Source organism: Phalacrocorax carbo, chromosome 6, assembly GCF_963921805.1.
Source record: "Phalacrocorax carbo chromosome 6, bPhaCar2.1, whole genome shotgun sequence".
NCBI classification, from domain to species: Eukaryota; Metazoa; Chordata; class Aves; order Suliformes; family Phalacrocoracidae; genus Phalacrocorax; species Phalacrocorax carbo.
This window is the reverse complement of record NC_087518.1, coordinates 10476178-10493130: the sequence shown is the minus strand read 5'-3', so window position 1 is coordinate 10493130 and position 16953 is coordinate 10476178. Positions and strand designations below refer to the sequence as shown.

The 16953-nt window shown below is 39.0% G+C and overlaps 1 protein-coding gene across 13 annotated transcripts in view; it reads right to left on the bottom strand.

The window, feature by feature from the left end:
- Positions 1 to 16953, bottom strand: part of FHIT (fragile histidine triad diadenosine triphosphatase) — a 627817-nt gene that overhangs the window by 32992 nt on the left and 577872 nt on the right. The gene's annotated exons all lie outside the window — the stretch shown is intronic.

Below are 16953 nucleotides of genomic sequence, written 5' to 3'. Positions count from 1 at the left end.
CAGCAAGGGGTGGTTGCAGAGTCTGCAGAAAGACAGCAATCAAAAAAAGGGGCTGAGATGAGCCACTGTTTTTGGAAACAAGGAGGGACCTGAAAAGACTAAAGAACTTGTTCCAAGCATGGTCATATTGCTTAAAGTACATACAAAGGCACCTGAGACTATGGCTGTGAAAGGGTCTTTTAGCTCTGGTGCTTGAGGAGCCTCTATTGCCCCGTCAGGGTGATTTGCAGATACGAGGGTTAGAAGGAAATATATTACGATGCAGTCTGACAACCACTGATTAACAACTGGGACAGACAGATATCTACATGAACCCATGCGGTGAATACACATGCATATAAGGCATTACTTATTTGCATCAAAAACACTGTGTCAAAAGCATTTGCTCAAATGTATGGCTGACCTGACATCCCCATAATATATACTAGATACATGCTACTACATATATGTTGGATTGTCCTTATGAGCTTCACATATCTTATGTACACTATATAGAAGTCAATCCCTAATATACCCTGCTACCTGAATAGTTTTTAGCACAGACTGAAATGATGCACTAGCATCACCATATTGTTTAATATTTTGAAATGTCAAACATGACTATGCTATGCTACACTGTTTTTAGAATATTAATAAACAAACATTAAACAATCTCAAATTTAGCTCTTGGGCCTGAAGCTACGATACGTGAATGGCAAACTGGCATAGATGTGTTGGCCAGAATTTATTCAGCTCTGAACTAAGTGGCAAAAGTGATGCTAGTGCTACTTGAAATCACCAAGCATACATATCTGTGGATCCATTTCGGTCTGAAGTTGTCAGTGTGAGAACAGTGCTGAAAATAAACATCCCTCTGTCAACCTCCACTAACAAGCCGGCACAACCTTTAGGCTTTCAGACTAGCAAGGCCTAGTGCTCACACATAACTTCCACAGTGGCATTTTCAAGCCAAGAGAATGACAGCAGTGACATATTTAAATCTTGTTCATCTTCCTTCCATATCCAGCTTTATTTCCTTGTCCATAATCTGTAGTCTCTGCCAGCCCACTCCCAAGAGGATCCTGGTACATCAAAACCAGCATACAGCTACAGTGCTTGCACATGTGGTCTTGCACACCTCAGAAGACCCAAACAAATAAACGCTGTGCTTAACATTCATCGGAGAGATCCAATAAAGCTGTAGATGAGAAGAAATTGAAGGGACTGTGTGCCTAGGAATAAAGCTAAATTAAGTGGCAAGTGTTTATAAGATCAAGACCTAAACCACTAGCTCCTACAATATGGAATAAGTCACTCTGGCACATCTGAGCATTCAATGGCCAGAAATGAACTCAATTCTTATGCAGAAACCCAGTAAATAACCTACAGATAATTTAAAAGCCCTCAGGAGGGCACACAGGAAAAGCCCAAGTCACTTACTGAATTAGTGGTGGGACTCTATGGTGGCTAAACATTCATCTCTCTGCTGTCAGCTATGGAAGGCAGTAAACATAAGCTACCCAGTGCACTCAAACAAAACAGCAAGCAAAGAATTAGTAGCAATATAGATTTACTTTCCTGGCTACCTCCTTCTAGCTTTTGAACTCGGGCACTTCATTTTAACAACTGATGCTTTAGACACCTTGGCATTATCACCTGTGGGTAGCCAACTCAGATAAGCAAGTAAATAACTCAAACATTTTAAAGTCAGATACTTATTTTATGCTAAGTTTTGAGGACGACGGGTCATTACAAAGAGCTTGCATTACACAAATGCTCTATGATGTGCTACTGGGTCATATTCATATCAACATGACAGTCCAGAATACGAGATGCAATATGAATGGCTGCACTAAAAAACAACAAATCAAACATAAATAATCAGTTTTCACGTTGAAGACAGGAGAGTGCTGGTTTACATGAAATAGAGCTTGGAAAAAAGTTATTTTATTATGTTACGTTACTAACTTGGCATTTAAATAAACTTCAGTTAACTATTAACACTTAGATGTCATTATTTGTTTTGCTTTTACTTTTCAAATAAAATCGTCATTAGTGGACCACTGGATTGACTATTTAATGGCACAGTGCTTTAAAGAGCATGCAAATGTCATTGTGTCCAATGCCTGTGCAATATTAATACAGAACAAGCCCATGACCAGAAGAATTGTATGGTTTCATAACAAATTTAGGATACTGTCAGTCACAATCCTATGCTTGGAACATCATGCTGAGATGCCAGCTGAGATCCCCAGACTGAGCAGGAGCTTGGGCTGTCAGAGCAGTCCAGATCTGAACTCTTCAAAAAGGATTAGATCTTCCTCCGAGTCACAGGGAAGAATGCAATGCAGTTCCTCATGAAACTCAGAGTAGTCTCTGTCCAAAACTACAGAAAAAACATAATATTTATCAAATCTAGAAGCAAGATACGAACAGTCATGGCATGCAAACAATAGGTGAATCCATAATTCGGAAGAAAGAAATAATCAACCACAAATGATCCATTGTAGGTAACCTAGCTGCATTTATTCAATCTGAGCAGAAAAAGCATTATTAAAAGAATTAACACATCCCATCCTGAGATTTATTTGTATGGAACCAACTTGTGGGTGAGATCATGTAAGAATTGATTTTTCTGCCTTACTTAAAAAATAAGGTTATGTAGAGACTAAAAATCATTATCTAAGGTGTCCAGAAAGTCTTACGCATAACTAAATCATACCTACATTCACCCAGTGCATGTATACATCTGATCAAGGGGCAATAAAAGTTGTTGTAATGGAGAAATTACTGAATACTTATTTTTATGTTAATTTTTAAAGTATATCACATATTTTGAAGACTCTGGGACTAACATTAAGTCATTTACTAACTAGGTCAATAAAAATTGCTGTAGCCAAGAGCTCTATTAAAAGTCCATAATGCTACCTTAATGGAGGAAGAGCGATAGAGTACTTCTGGAAATTCTCCATAAAATTAATATTGTAGAATTTTAGTGGCTGTCTTAAATAGCTTAAACAGACATTTTTATTAAGAGACCTAATAATAGAATTAAAACAAATTAAAATCATCACTTTCTCCAAGAGGAAGTATTTACATTCCAAGCATCTTAATGGAGTTTATTCTTAAAAGAATTTAGAAACAATGCTCATTTATCAACATTGTGAGGTGGGAATTGGCTATCTGGCACCCACACACAGAAGATCTGCCAATTTGCAACTACTGTAGCACTTACTCGGAGCCTCTCTGTCTGAACCACTTTGCATGGCAGCCGTCCAGAACCTCGACCTGCAATACAATCCACCTCCTTGTCAAGAGCCCTACTTGCTGGAAAGCATCAAACTCACCCAGCAAGCAAGTAATAAAAAATAAAAAAAAATAATAAAATCTGGGTAATCCAGAAGACAGGTAACTGTAAAAAAAGTATTGTATCAGTTATCTGCTCATACCATGCTTCCCTGTGCATTACACCACTTACAATTATGCCCAGTTATCCTGCATTCCTTATTTCTGTGGTTAACTTTTTAATGATGGTCTATGCACATTTGCACCTGAATTAAAACTTTATATTTTGGTTGGACTGACTACTCGCTTGTACGGTTAAAACATCCATCAGGCTATGCAGATGAGCTCAGTGTGAGCCTTAGAGGACTGTCATGGTTTAAGACGCAGACAGCATTCAAGGTGCTGGAAATGGCACATACTGCAAAACCAAGCACAGCACAGGAGGCAAGTTTTTGGCAAACTCTTCTGGCTCATAGAATAGTAACGGATGGTACACGACATGTTGTGCAACTTGCACGGCTGGAGGAAACCCAGACTTGGAGGCAAACTTTATGTGGTCACAACTCTCAACTCTTGTTGGTGGGCAGAAAGTGAACTATGATGCAGCTACTTTGGCCAAAAGCATCCATGGAGCCTATGCCTGAAACTAAAACCCACAGAACCACAGAAAAATTTTGCTTTGAGCTCACACATGCCTTTATCAGGGGGTTTATGGAGAAAAGGGAAACCCTGACCTGATGGAAGAGTACTAAAGCAACTTTACCTTCCTGTTGAACTCTGTAGGCTTCTGACTCTGTTCCTAAATAAACTGGTAAATTTCTGATGAAACCATTGTATATTTAGTATTCGATTGCTGTACATGGGCAATTGAAATGAATGTTTTTGGAGTTCTATTGCCTTATGAACATTAGCACCGGTCTTAGGTTAGAAGAGTGTATTTTCTTGACCTGTCAGAGTTGATTATAAAAGGTATTACCAGCACTGGTTTTGTACACCAGGGTAATGCATGCACACGTGTACCAAAGTAATCAAAAATTCATGTCATACCCACACCTTCCCTACCCTCATCACACAGGAGCGAGGGGAAGGTTGCTGTGAGAACACTGCCTGTGCAAACACAACTTGCCACGAGACCCAGCACAGCTCCCAGGCTGGGCACCTTCGTTACAAGGTTTTACCAAAAAGACAGCTACTTTGTTCAGATCATGCCATCAGAACACTAACTTACTGCAATGAAAAGAACAAAAGTTATTTGTCATTGTGAAACCAAGTGATAACCAGATCTTGCTTTTTGTTATCAAAGTTAGCTTAGAATAGGGCAGAGGTATAATATCGCATAATAATTGCTGCCAACATGGGAAGATTCCCCCGCTTCCTGCTCCGAAATGGCTTGCCAAGGAGTTAAAGCCCTTCCACAGACACTGGGCAGCCCTGTAGCCTTCAAGAGAACAGACCAGAGCACTAGAAAGTATTTCAGCCATTAGCTTACCAGACACATCAAAGGACTGGATCCAAAGGCCATAAAAGCCCCAGGAAAGTTTTCATAGCCTATAATGAGGTTTGTATCAGGCACCAGGTCCCAAACGGCCATCTCTAGTTTTGGTATTCATGTTTGCTAAAATTACAAGATGTCCTTTCATTCCAGAGAATCTTATCAGAAAATTGATCTCTCATATATATAGTCTTCTGCCAAGGTAAAGTCCTTTCAGGAGTTTTATGGTTTCCTATCATTCTTTTCAAAACCTTGTGGAAACTGGAAAATATGCTGATACTGTTTCTATGCTAAAAAGAATGGTTAAATAAAAGAAAAATATAGTTCTCAAGTGTTTGCAAATATCCAGCCTTTTCTAGTTTCTTTGGCAAAAATGGCAAAGGTTAATAGCAAGCAGGTAAACAAATAATTCGGAATGACACAATTATTTTAAAAAGTACCTATCTGAACATTATCTCACTCAGTTTCTTATTTATAAGACCTACAACTATACTCTATGTATTTAAATTAAATTATCTAATGCAAATGTTATATATGACTAGCTCAGCAAGACACTGTATTGTAAGAACACACCTTATTCCACGTAAAGCAGATTGCTGGTTCTGGGATTGTAAATGTGCCAGACAATAATTTTTATTGCTTTGCAGGTAGCGGAACACCCAATGTTCTTGTTACCAAATGGTGATTGAGTGATAGCTTTTAATATTGTCTAATGATCACAAACATGTGGAGTCTTGTGTTAACATCTGGTTTATGGGTAAAGTCGCACACTGAAACTATTTGCAAAATAAATAAACCACTGCCCTCCAAAATCTCAAATTAATAGAACAAGCACATGCTCTTTTATTACTGAAGAAAAAGTTGCAGGGCGTGCTGCAAATGTTTTTTATGTATATTTTATGCAGCATAACTAACCAAATAGATCACTTTGAACAAAGAGTTCTTAGAATTCATGAGCTCTAAAGAGGGGAAAACAGTTTGTCTGGAACATTGGAGGAAACAACCAACCACAAAACTGTATCCCCATAATTCTGCGCATGGCAAAACTTTCTATGCAGACAAGGAGAGCTTTGCCTAAGGACAGCCTTAGCCAGTCATATGTGATGTCCAAGTAAGCTCAAGAACTCCTGGAGGTACCTAGATCTTTCCAGATGTGCATTCACATCCCAGAGCCCTGTACTGGTATGACTGCCACAGAAGTCATTGCTATTTGCAGCAGCTCTGCTGAGGGGGCGTGAAAACAAGTCCCCCTCACCTCTGGCATACCCCATCGCATACCTCAGGCCAACTTGCACCTCTTGCTGTGCCGTCATGGAAGTGGTGGGAAATAGCTAAGGCCTGGGTCTGCAGAAAGTGCTGCACTGCAGAGATGCAGAGGACGGAGAGGAATTTATTGCAGTTGTTTAACAGAGCGCCAAGGACATTGCGGCCATTTTGCAGGCATTTAGAGGGGAATCATCTTGTGTCCAAGAAGCTTGTGAAATCCAGATGAAGGATGATACTGCAAATCTACTATTCTGCAGCACTGAGATACAGAAAAGGAAATTCTCCTCTGAGCAGAGGGAGTACACAAGGCCTGCTCATTACACTTACACCATACACACTAAAGATCTCAACTCAGCAACAGTCTTGCACCGGGCCACAGGTGCATTATAAAGACCTACCAAAGCAAGCAAGTTTAAGCACACCAGTACAGACTTGGCTAAGTGCTGTAGAGAGCTACGGGCATTGGGCCCCTCCCAGTCCTTAAAGCATATCTTTCAGACAAGTTCCAGAAGAGAAACAAAGTGTGATTAATGCTATGAACAATATAGAAAGAGCACCCTTCAGCATCAGTGAAACTGTCACAAGTTTACTTCTTTACCTGAAATTGTAAGGCACGTCTGTTCTTCCACCTTAGCAGCAAATAGCCCTTACTGCATACTGCCTTCAATGGAGAGCAGATTTCTCAAAACCCCAAAATACCATAGCTAAGATTTGGATGAGACTCAGCATCCCTGTCCTTTAGACCCTAACGTATGCATATATTCCCTTTCACACTCTCCCCCCTGCAATTAACTGAAGAGACATATATTTTAACAAACTGGTTAATTGAACAGAGCTAAGCTGCAAAATTTAAGAAATTTGCCACATTTATATACATAGTAATGAGATCAATTACTTTCAGCTCATGTAGACATATTGAGAACTAATGAGGTACTTAAAACGTGCATGGAGGAAAGTCTACTTTCTATTTCCATGCTGTAACTTAGAGCTTGTTAGGGATTTAGCTCTTTATCAGTTTGAGCTATGGCACTTACATTGATAGAAGGCCTGTTAGCTGTGGCTCCCGACTGCATTAAAAAGTCTTTTAATGCAATTTTGTAGTGGCATACATCTCATTATAGTGCAAAAATGGGCAAACACTGAAGACCACGTTGTTGGAAAATACTTTGTCTGAGAACACAGCAAGCAGAAAGCTTGTCCTTTGAAGGATAACATCCACCTCACTCATAATTTAGATAAGTAATCCGGAGACCCTTATAATAAGAAAACCTTTATCATTTTTTAAAGCTATTAAAAAAGACCTACAAAGGTAAAGTGCCAAATTCTAGAACTTTTATCTTTATGGGTCACTTTTAACAACAAAACACTCTTTCTCCCAATACAAAACACAGCGGTAATTTATTTCTTCAAAGAAATTGCACTGAGAGAACATCTACAACATGCTACACTTCATACACTGAGCTCTAGGTTATTACCTGGGAAGCCAATTTTCAGGTAGCAATTTCAACATCTGAGCACAGCCTTGGATACAGCTCCAGGCACATCCAAAGTTTCTCATTAAGTTAGACATGCAATGAAAATGTTGAAAGTTGTTTAAGGGTGAGGAGAAAAGGGATACACATATTGTAAAAGGACAAGAAAGAACGTAAAGAAGCAGAGAAACCTTTGGCTCCGGCATGGAGAGTTACAGATGAACTCAGCCCAAGACAGTCTCACCATACAGCAGGTCCCTGTTCCCGCTTTCTGCACAAGCATGCTGACCAAACCACTGAAAAGCTTTAAATCTTGCTATTTGGCAGATTAAAAAAGCTTCCTTTTAGCTATAGCTCTGACCATGTTTTCTGCCTATGGGATCCTCTAGACATTTTATTTCCCTGGCTCAGATATTAAATGGCACCCTTATGTATGCAGTAGCAATGATGCTATCTTCTGGCTCAGTACAACATCTTTCTCTGAGGGACAGGGACTCCTTATCCACAGAAGGAATGCTAACACAGGTATCTCAGCTTGGCTGCCTGGGGCCATTCAGGTTATGAGGGATATCTCTATAGGATGACTGGGAGCTTCTAGTTTCTAAGATGCACAAAATATCCAAATATCCAAAATATGTGGACTGATATATCTATCAGTCCACAGCCTGCTTCCCTCCTCCAGTTAAAATGGCTCGATGACTTCATTTTACTCATGCATTTGCTGTTCTTTTTTGAAATGTTCATTTACAACAAGGCAACATCCACCAGGACAGCACCCTTTTAAATACCAAGTCAATCATGGATGTGAGGCTCAATGCAGTAGCCACAGGAACTACCTCTACTTGGAGCAGAGACTTTCAGATCTGACTTTCAGCTGCTAAGGGGTAGGAAGAAGAAAAACCACTTATCCAGCCACAACTAAGTGAAACAACCCCCAGGGAGCTAGAAAGCAGCAGCCAAAGCTGAAGCTGCTAAAGGAGGACCCATCTGTGATCCTATTGGGTTCACCTGCCTCCAGCACAGCCTTGATTACCCAGCCCGGAGGACAACATGACCCTGAGGCAGGCAGGTCTAGTGTTATGAGGCAACAAAGCAGGTTATCCCAATTCACTCTGGCTGTGGGTGCACCCCATGGCTGATGCTCCCCACCTGTGCCAGAACTGCCCTTGGGTTTCACCAGTTACCTGAAAGAGGAACAGATGCTGTCCCTAACTATCAGGCCAAATCAGTTCTGTGGGATTCTGTGGGTTTAGAACTGTGCATCAGGGCTCCCAGTTTACAGTGAGAATTGGGAGCAGGTACGTGGGTCCATCAGCTCCTCCTCCCTGCAGATGACAACCAGCAGAATGGGGGAGAAGGAGACTGCTGTGAGCTATGCCTGGCTTTGGTTTTCCTTACACTCAGTATGCATATGCTCATATGCTGTATGTTCAGCCTGAATATACTGCTTTCTCCAGCACTGATCATACATTTGCTTGTCATTACAGTGCCTATAAGTAAATACAGAGAAATAAATAAGAATACTTAGCACTTTAAGCCCATTAAAGCATTGGCAAAGTTTCACATGAGCTGGTCTTTAAAGCTTGATGTATGGCAATAAAATTAGTTCAGAAAGAGACAGCTGCATAAAACCAATGTATGCCTTCACATAAAACTGTGAAAAATATTTTGCCTGGCACAGATTTTAAGGTAGTCTTATTTATTGGAGCTATGCTTCAGTAATTTGCAAAATAGACAATCTGATAAACACAGGCGTCAGATGCTTGTGGAGGGGAAGACCAATGTGCCCTGATTTCAACTGATGAGTTTGAAATCACATTAGGCTTATACCAAAGATTTGCACCCAATGTTGGGGAATGATCACACTTTACAGAAACTGACAGCTAACAAAGTAAAATTTAAAATAAGTGGAGCCGCAGGCTGAAAAGTTTATTTAAAAATGAAATATAAAAGAATATTATTTCTAAAAAGAAAATTTCTAAAAAGTCTAGGAGCATCAAGTTTCAGTTAAAACTAATGTATATATTTTTGAATTGTGCTTCTGGACTACGTGTGTCAGAAAAAAACATCCAATCTGTGTCTTTGATCCAGTTAGCAGTAATAGAGAACACTTTCCCAGAGAGCAATACAAAAGAAAAACAGATTCATGAGAGCCTCTCCTCCTTATTTATAGCTTTATGCAATTTTTATCTCATATCCTTCTTCCTGTCCTTTAATTGAAAAGCAAAATTTATACCTAAGAGCAACAGTGCAATGAGAGATGGTGCCTGTAGATTGGATTTGAGTCTCTAAAGTGAACTGAGTCACATGAATGATGCAGTGTTCTAGTTTCGGTGTGCTCTTTGCTATCTGGTTAATGATATCGTGAGACAAAGGCACAGGATCAGCAAGAGTAGGCTTAGCTAGCTCTTTCTTACCCTGTTTTAAAGTGGTGACTGTAGCAGACTCAATTCACACAGGCCAAAATAAAATGGGACATCTTACTCTCTGGAAACTGTAAAATGAGAGAGAAATCTCATATTTTTAAACAAATACTAAATGTTTATGTCTTTTGACAAGACCATGGGCTTAAGAATATAGATTGCTTTACCTTTTCATATCAGATAAAAAGTTTCAAATAGTCCATGACAATTTGTACTGGTTCTCCATTTACACCTGGACTACCACTGGGCCTGTCTTGCATGAGGAAGGTCCTATTCATGCATTCTCTTCGTTGTCCATAAAATGAATTATCATTACAAATTGAAGCCTGTGCAGTCATATTAAAGTCCATTTATGTTCTGACATGTACATACATGTTAATTTAGGTTATATTCCTCTAATTGCACAAATTAATTGCTCTCTGATGAATTTACATCTAATTTCTAAGGGTTTCTCCTGAAAGTATACTGAAAAGGTCAACAACACGATCAAACGCTACCCTGTTCAACATGCTTTGAAGATTATCATTATATATAATTAGAAGTTTTTGCAATTAGCACATATTGTAAGTTTTCCATTCTATGAATTATTAAGATCCTTTTGTATTTATTTACCCTGCCAAACATGTGTGCATGTATCACCCAACTGCTATTGTTAATGGACTATTTCAGCTCAGTGAGGACAATGGGATGTCACCAGTATTTGGTATTTTCCTCAGGCAAAGACCTTCTTCTGCCTGAAAGTTTACCCTCAGTGTCTGCAGCCTGACCGGGACTCTTGGGACAGAAAAAGGATATGAATAAGCTGATATTTAATGTCACAGATATTAGTAGTACTCTATGCCTTTGTGCAACTTTTTTTTTCTTTTTGGTGAAAAAATGCTAATGTGAGACAAAACTACTGAGGAATCGGGGACTTTGTGGTGACCGCTGTACATAGCCACTAAGCAAAGGAGAGGCGGGAAACCAATGCATTTCCGAGTCTGCCAGAAGGCACATTTTTCTCATTCAGAAGGGTACAGATAACAGATTAGTATTCCGGGTATTGGTTGATTTTCAGCTCTTCTCTGAAAGCTACACATGCACTTATACCCCAGAGAGCAATATAAGAGCAAGACTGTCAAGCTTCATCTTTGCTGTAGACTAATTACAAAACCTAGGAGCCTAGTTTGCAAAACTGCGCTTCCTTTGCTGCCTACCCAACCTATTTTATCTATCTTAATAATATGGGGGATGTTTTATTATGGTAACAGATATGCTCAGTTTCTGGGTCTCTTTGAAACAGCAAAACAGGACAGTGACAGTATTTGCAGCACCATCAGGAGGAAAAGCTGGCCGTGTGCGAAGTTTACCTCAAATTAATTATCTGCTGAAATCACAACAACTAGTTTGTTAATTTTAATTTTACTTAGGATAGAAATGTAAAAAGAAGAAAATATTTTAAAAAGCAAAGAGCAGTAATGGTGAAATCGAGGTTTGGTTGTCATCTCTGGGGACAGGATCTCTCTCTAACACTCCAGCACAAACATACATGGCTTTGATTGAAATTCCATTGCTCTCAGGAAGATTTGATTACTTTCCAAACACAAGAAGGAAGCATCATTCCTCAAAAACCTGTCTTCCAGAGTATACCTGGGGCTTTCACATCACCATTCATTTAGGGTAGCAACTCACAACACAGCCTGTCCCACAGCAACATCATATCAAACTTCATTTAGAGAATGGCTCATCTGTAATTCTGTCTGCTGCCTGAGTATGCCCAAAACTGCCCAGAGAGGTACTGACTAGTTTAATGATCAGATTTTAATATTCCTGAGCTGCCACCACATCGACCCTTTCACTGGATTGCATTCACATGTATCCTACAGAGCCATTTGTGTATCTACTCGTACATCCTCAGGCATGTTCTGTGCCAATTTGCTCACTGGCTTGGATGTAGTACCTCTTTGCAACACAAAGAGCTAATTATAAATAGAAATAACAATAAAAAACCTTTTATCCCTCAAGGACACATTTTCTTTGAACCTATATACATGTAGCATGTATGTGGCTTCCATATCTCAGCTTCAAAAATTACAAATTTATTACCGAGTGTTAATAAGACTCTTCAGGTTTGTTTCTATTCCTTACGTTCACATCCAACTGAACCAAATTTTGTAGGATCTGTCTTCCTTCATCAGCAATGTCAATATAATGATCCCTCACCATCAAGGGAAACATAAGTCAGACCTCTCATTAGGATTGTTTCTTTAAATCCTTCTTTATCGTCCCAGAAAATTCAGGAAAAAGTGAAATTTCATTCATTGCTGAACTACAACCACTGTGATATGACTTCTAATTGACCTTGACATTTGAGAACTTCACAAGACAGCAAATTACTAAGAGGACCTATAAGTCAGCCAGGTTAAGAGAAGTCAAATAGTGAATAGCAAGAAGGGCAACATAGCCAACAGTATGTAAATTAGGAATTGTATTTAAGCCAACATATTGCATTATGCATGAAAAGGTGAGTAATAGCAAATAGTTTAAGAAATCTGTCTACAATTAGTGAATCCTAAATAGCTTTATTAATGTAGGTCAAATTCCATCTTCTTGTGGGAATTTGACATTTACTAATATGTGCCTGTATGAATTATTCAAAGAAGATATATTTAATATATATACAAAATTGTATTGAGTATGCTCTTCACAAAGGCTGCATTATACTTGTATTACAAAATCTACAGGGGTTACTTAATTTCTAATCCAGTAATCATTAATTAAATAATATTTAAATCATACTCTAATATATCTAAATCCAAATGTTATGCAAAATATTGTTTTAGTTGTAGCCTATAGCACAATGTCATCGCCTATCACAAAGCAGGTATTCAAATTCTGTCTTTTGTTCTTGTAAAATACAAACTTAGTATCAATTCCCACTGTGAAGAAAAACTATGATTAGTAATTAAATTACAGTGCATTAAACTTACTTAACTTAAGTTCACCAGCTGGGAAAATTCAATGCCTCTGGACTTACCAATAACTCCTAATCTTGCTGTTGCCTGTACCTATTTTTTTTAAGTAATATTATAATTTTCTTTACTGGAATTTCATTAGAAATGGTAATGTCATTACTCCTGTTAATGCTTAAAACCAACACCATAATCCTGAATTTTAATTAGTAATTATAATTAATCATTATTTCATTAATGAAATGTTTAGTTGCTAATTGTCTTTGAGCATCCCAGTCCCTAGGCTTATAAGCATTTCACAACATTTAATTTCTCACAGTTTCTGATTAAGTGGAACCATCAACCTTATTCACTTTTAACACTTGCATGTGGTGCAGTACTTTGGGCCTTTTATTTACTATTTACACCTGTTCAAATGGATGACTTCAAGTCCTGATTAGTGTTTCATTAATGGAGAAACAAACGCCTCAGGTATGCAGCAGATAACACAAAGATACCTGGGAGGTAAAATTAGTTCATCCAGGGCTCTTTCCACTCACTTTGCCTAACTGTAGCTGTAGATCTTAATTTTCCACTCTCTCTACATCACACACACCTGTGCTCCTTACAGAGGAGGAGGGGTGCCAGAGTGGGTGCTGGCGGGTCCCATGGTCTTCCTGGGCATGGGCAACTGCGCCCCCAGCTATGACAGTTGGGGTGTTTGGAATTAGGTAGGACGATCTTGGGCTAGTCTGGTTAGATGCAAAGACATGTAGACACAGTGAAGATGTAATCTGCTTTTAGAAAACCTGGCTCAACCCTAGAATGACTGCAAGGAGCAATGTGCCAGTGTGATGGCTGGGATCCACACACCATGAATTTTGAAAGAGAGAATACAATGCACAAAATTTTGCAACATGCAACTTATTGAACTTTTCTTACAAAAATGTCTACCAGCTCTCTCTTGGGATTAATTAAAAACAGATGCTGGCTAGCCAGTGGCTGGGATAAAAAACTGCCTTTTCTTTTTGTCAGGAGGTTGGAGGGTATGAGAACCAAAGAATTCAAATTAAATGGTTTAGTTTATGCATGTGTGCTCTAATAAAACTAACCTCTCACTGGCTGCACTGAACTTGGGTAAAACCGCGGGGGAATAGGTTGAACCACAAGTCCCTCTAGCCCAGGACCCATCTCCATCAGTGACTGGCAGTGGGTCCCATGGAAAACATAGATGAACAGGGTAAGCATATGTTGACACTTCCCCAAACTGTTCTCCTGTTCTCGATTTCCTGAACCAGGCTCCTTTTATAAATTACTCATAAAATTCTAAACATGATTAGTAGTTATTATATGTATACTACAGACACGAGTATTATGCATTAGACATGGTCCTAAATACAACAAAAGAAAGCTTTAGAGATGAACGCAAGGCACAGTGATAATTGATTTTTTGAAGCTGTGGGTCTGTATAACAATTGGTTCACTGATGAACAAATATATTGCTGCTAACACTAATATATTAACCTTTAATTTATAAATGGAACTCAGTATGAAGTGTAGCCAATTTGATCTGCAAAAGGAGCTGTGAATCTAACAAGGAATAACTGGTATTCTGCATCACCATTGCCTGACCTAAGGGTCACAGGTTACTGACAGCCTGTGCAGCCCTTGCTGGAAAACTTCTCAGGTCCACAGAGACATAACTCCTTTTGGGAATTTTTAATTGATAAGGCTGTGTGTTTCCCCTAAGAAATTATGAGGACTAACAAATGGATACTGGCCCAAAAGGTGGAAAGCCAGAGTTCTGGGTTTATGCTGGCATTGGTGTTATGCCAAGCCTACATTCACTGTGTAAAATCTTGGAATCTCAAAATAAGAATTAGGCTGTGGTTTTGTTGAAAATCTGATATTTTTGGTTCTGCACAGATCATCTTATTCCAGGAGAAGTAAACAGCAGAAATACCTAGCATTTTAAAACCTGTGTATTTTTTGGTACAACAATAAAATAGTATTCCTTTAAGTTACCCAACTTAAGTGTCTACTTATCTTGTGTATAGCACACACACACACACAGCATTCTTGGGGAGGCCATGCTGAAATACTTCTGTAAGTAATTTTCTGGTTATTTTACACTGACTATTCTTTAATAGGTGTAATCTTATGCAGTCTGCTATAATGAAGCACAAAGGACATATTTTCTCCCTTTCAGAACATGATGCTAGATATTTGATGGCTACCCAAGAGAAGGTCAGTGAAAATGGCTAAAAATATGGTGGAATTTGCATATAAAGAAGGGCTAGAATTTCAAAAAGGCACACTGTGCTCAGGAAGACACCTCCCTCAGCCGGTGCTCAAGTCCATTGGCACAAGTTGAAGTTGGAGTATTTGTCTTAAGGCTGAAGGTTCAGAATACAAATCTCAGCCCCAATGCGCTCAGCGACAAAACCTGCATGAAAGACAGTAACAGAAAATAGACTTCCTCATGGTTCACCATCTGGATATTATCTAATTATTAATTAGTAGACAGAAGATACGAAGGAAGCTACCTCTCCGTAACGTGTGGCCTACCCTGAGGAATATCTGACAATGCACACATCCAAACCCATGATATTTGCAGACAAGGGTATTTAATTGAGATTTATACCATATCTCCTTGGCTGCACAGGAAATAAACATGCAGAAAGCCAAGAGCATTTTTCTGTGTTCTGGTGGCTGAAAGATGATAGAAGTACACTTCTGCTTACTGCATCTCTAAGAGCAAATGGGCTGCTGTGCTCCATATAATGTTATGTTACTAATGTAGTACTTGATTCAGTGAGAGAAATTCTTAAAAGATCATTTTGAGGCAGATGGGGGATCAATAGTTTCCTGTACAGTCTGTACTCTCTATAGACCAAATAGTATTCATATATCTGAAGTTTAGCAGATGGTGTTTTTGCATTAATTTTCTAAACTACCAACTGTAGGATACTCTGTTTTCAGAAAACCAGTTGCCTTAAGGCTTGAATTTTTAAAAGTATTTCAAATGTTTTCATGTGTTGTGAGCACTCTTCCTCAGGTTTTCTCTCCCAAAGGTGCTGTTCTGATTTTGGGTCTCAAAAAAAAATGAACTGGCAACAGGCTCGGACATGTGGGTTCATACTACGTTTATAACAAAAGGGTGGGACACAGCAGCACCATTTCACCAGAGGGCATTTGCTCCTCTGGCCACAGAGCCAACACTGCTGCCATAGCACTACTTTGCTGCTTAGAAGGACAGGAAACCAAACTGGTGGGTGGAAAGTACAATAAAACCATTCAACATACTCACACATTGCCAAGGACCATTTGCTTCTGTTTCAAATCAGTCTCCAAAGCCCATTCCACACTTGGAGCACCTGTTTTCATCTATCTGCACTTTTCTGTTTTAAATTATTTATGTAAACAAAAGAAAACTTGAGGAATTATGAGAAGACATAGTGCCTCCGAATATTTTAAAGATACTGGATTTTTCTTTTTTGGCCAGCTATCGCAAGAAACACTTTTGAATACTTGACTATAGGTTTATGTATCAGGGCAGAAAAAGTTGCATGAAGGTCACTGTCTCACAGATTTTAGTTGAGGTCCTAAAGAACGCCCCAAAATTGAGAAGTCTTTGATCCACACCAAAGGGGGAGAAAAAGAAAACTTCAAAGAATAATAATAATCCTCCTACTTTGCCCCTGCCGTAACTGCAGTCAGTGCGTATTATTTATCATCCTCACCTCACTGCTGCATTGCTCCAAGCACGCCGAAGTCATTCAATTTAGCTTTTCAGTTTGGTCAGCCTGCCAGGAAGGAGTAATCTTGCCTTCACCTTCCCTAGCCCTCTTCTGAACGTAAATATAGTATGACTGCTAATTTGTTGATTTATACAAGGTTTAATCCACTAGAGTAATAAAATATTAAAGGAATCTTTCTTCAGTAAATTTACAGCTAAATAAAAATGTAGCTCTCACGACTTGCAAGAAACTAGTGTGACATTTTATTTGCTTGAAATGCATTTTCTGATTCAGTGAGGTGGACTGACATGGGCAGCTTTCTTATTTAAACAACAGCGTATGCAGTGTACTTGGGTGGTATCTTCC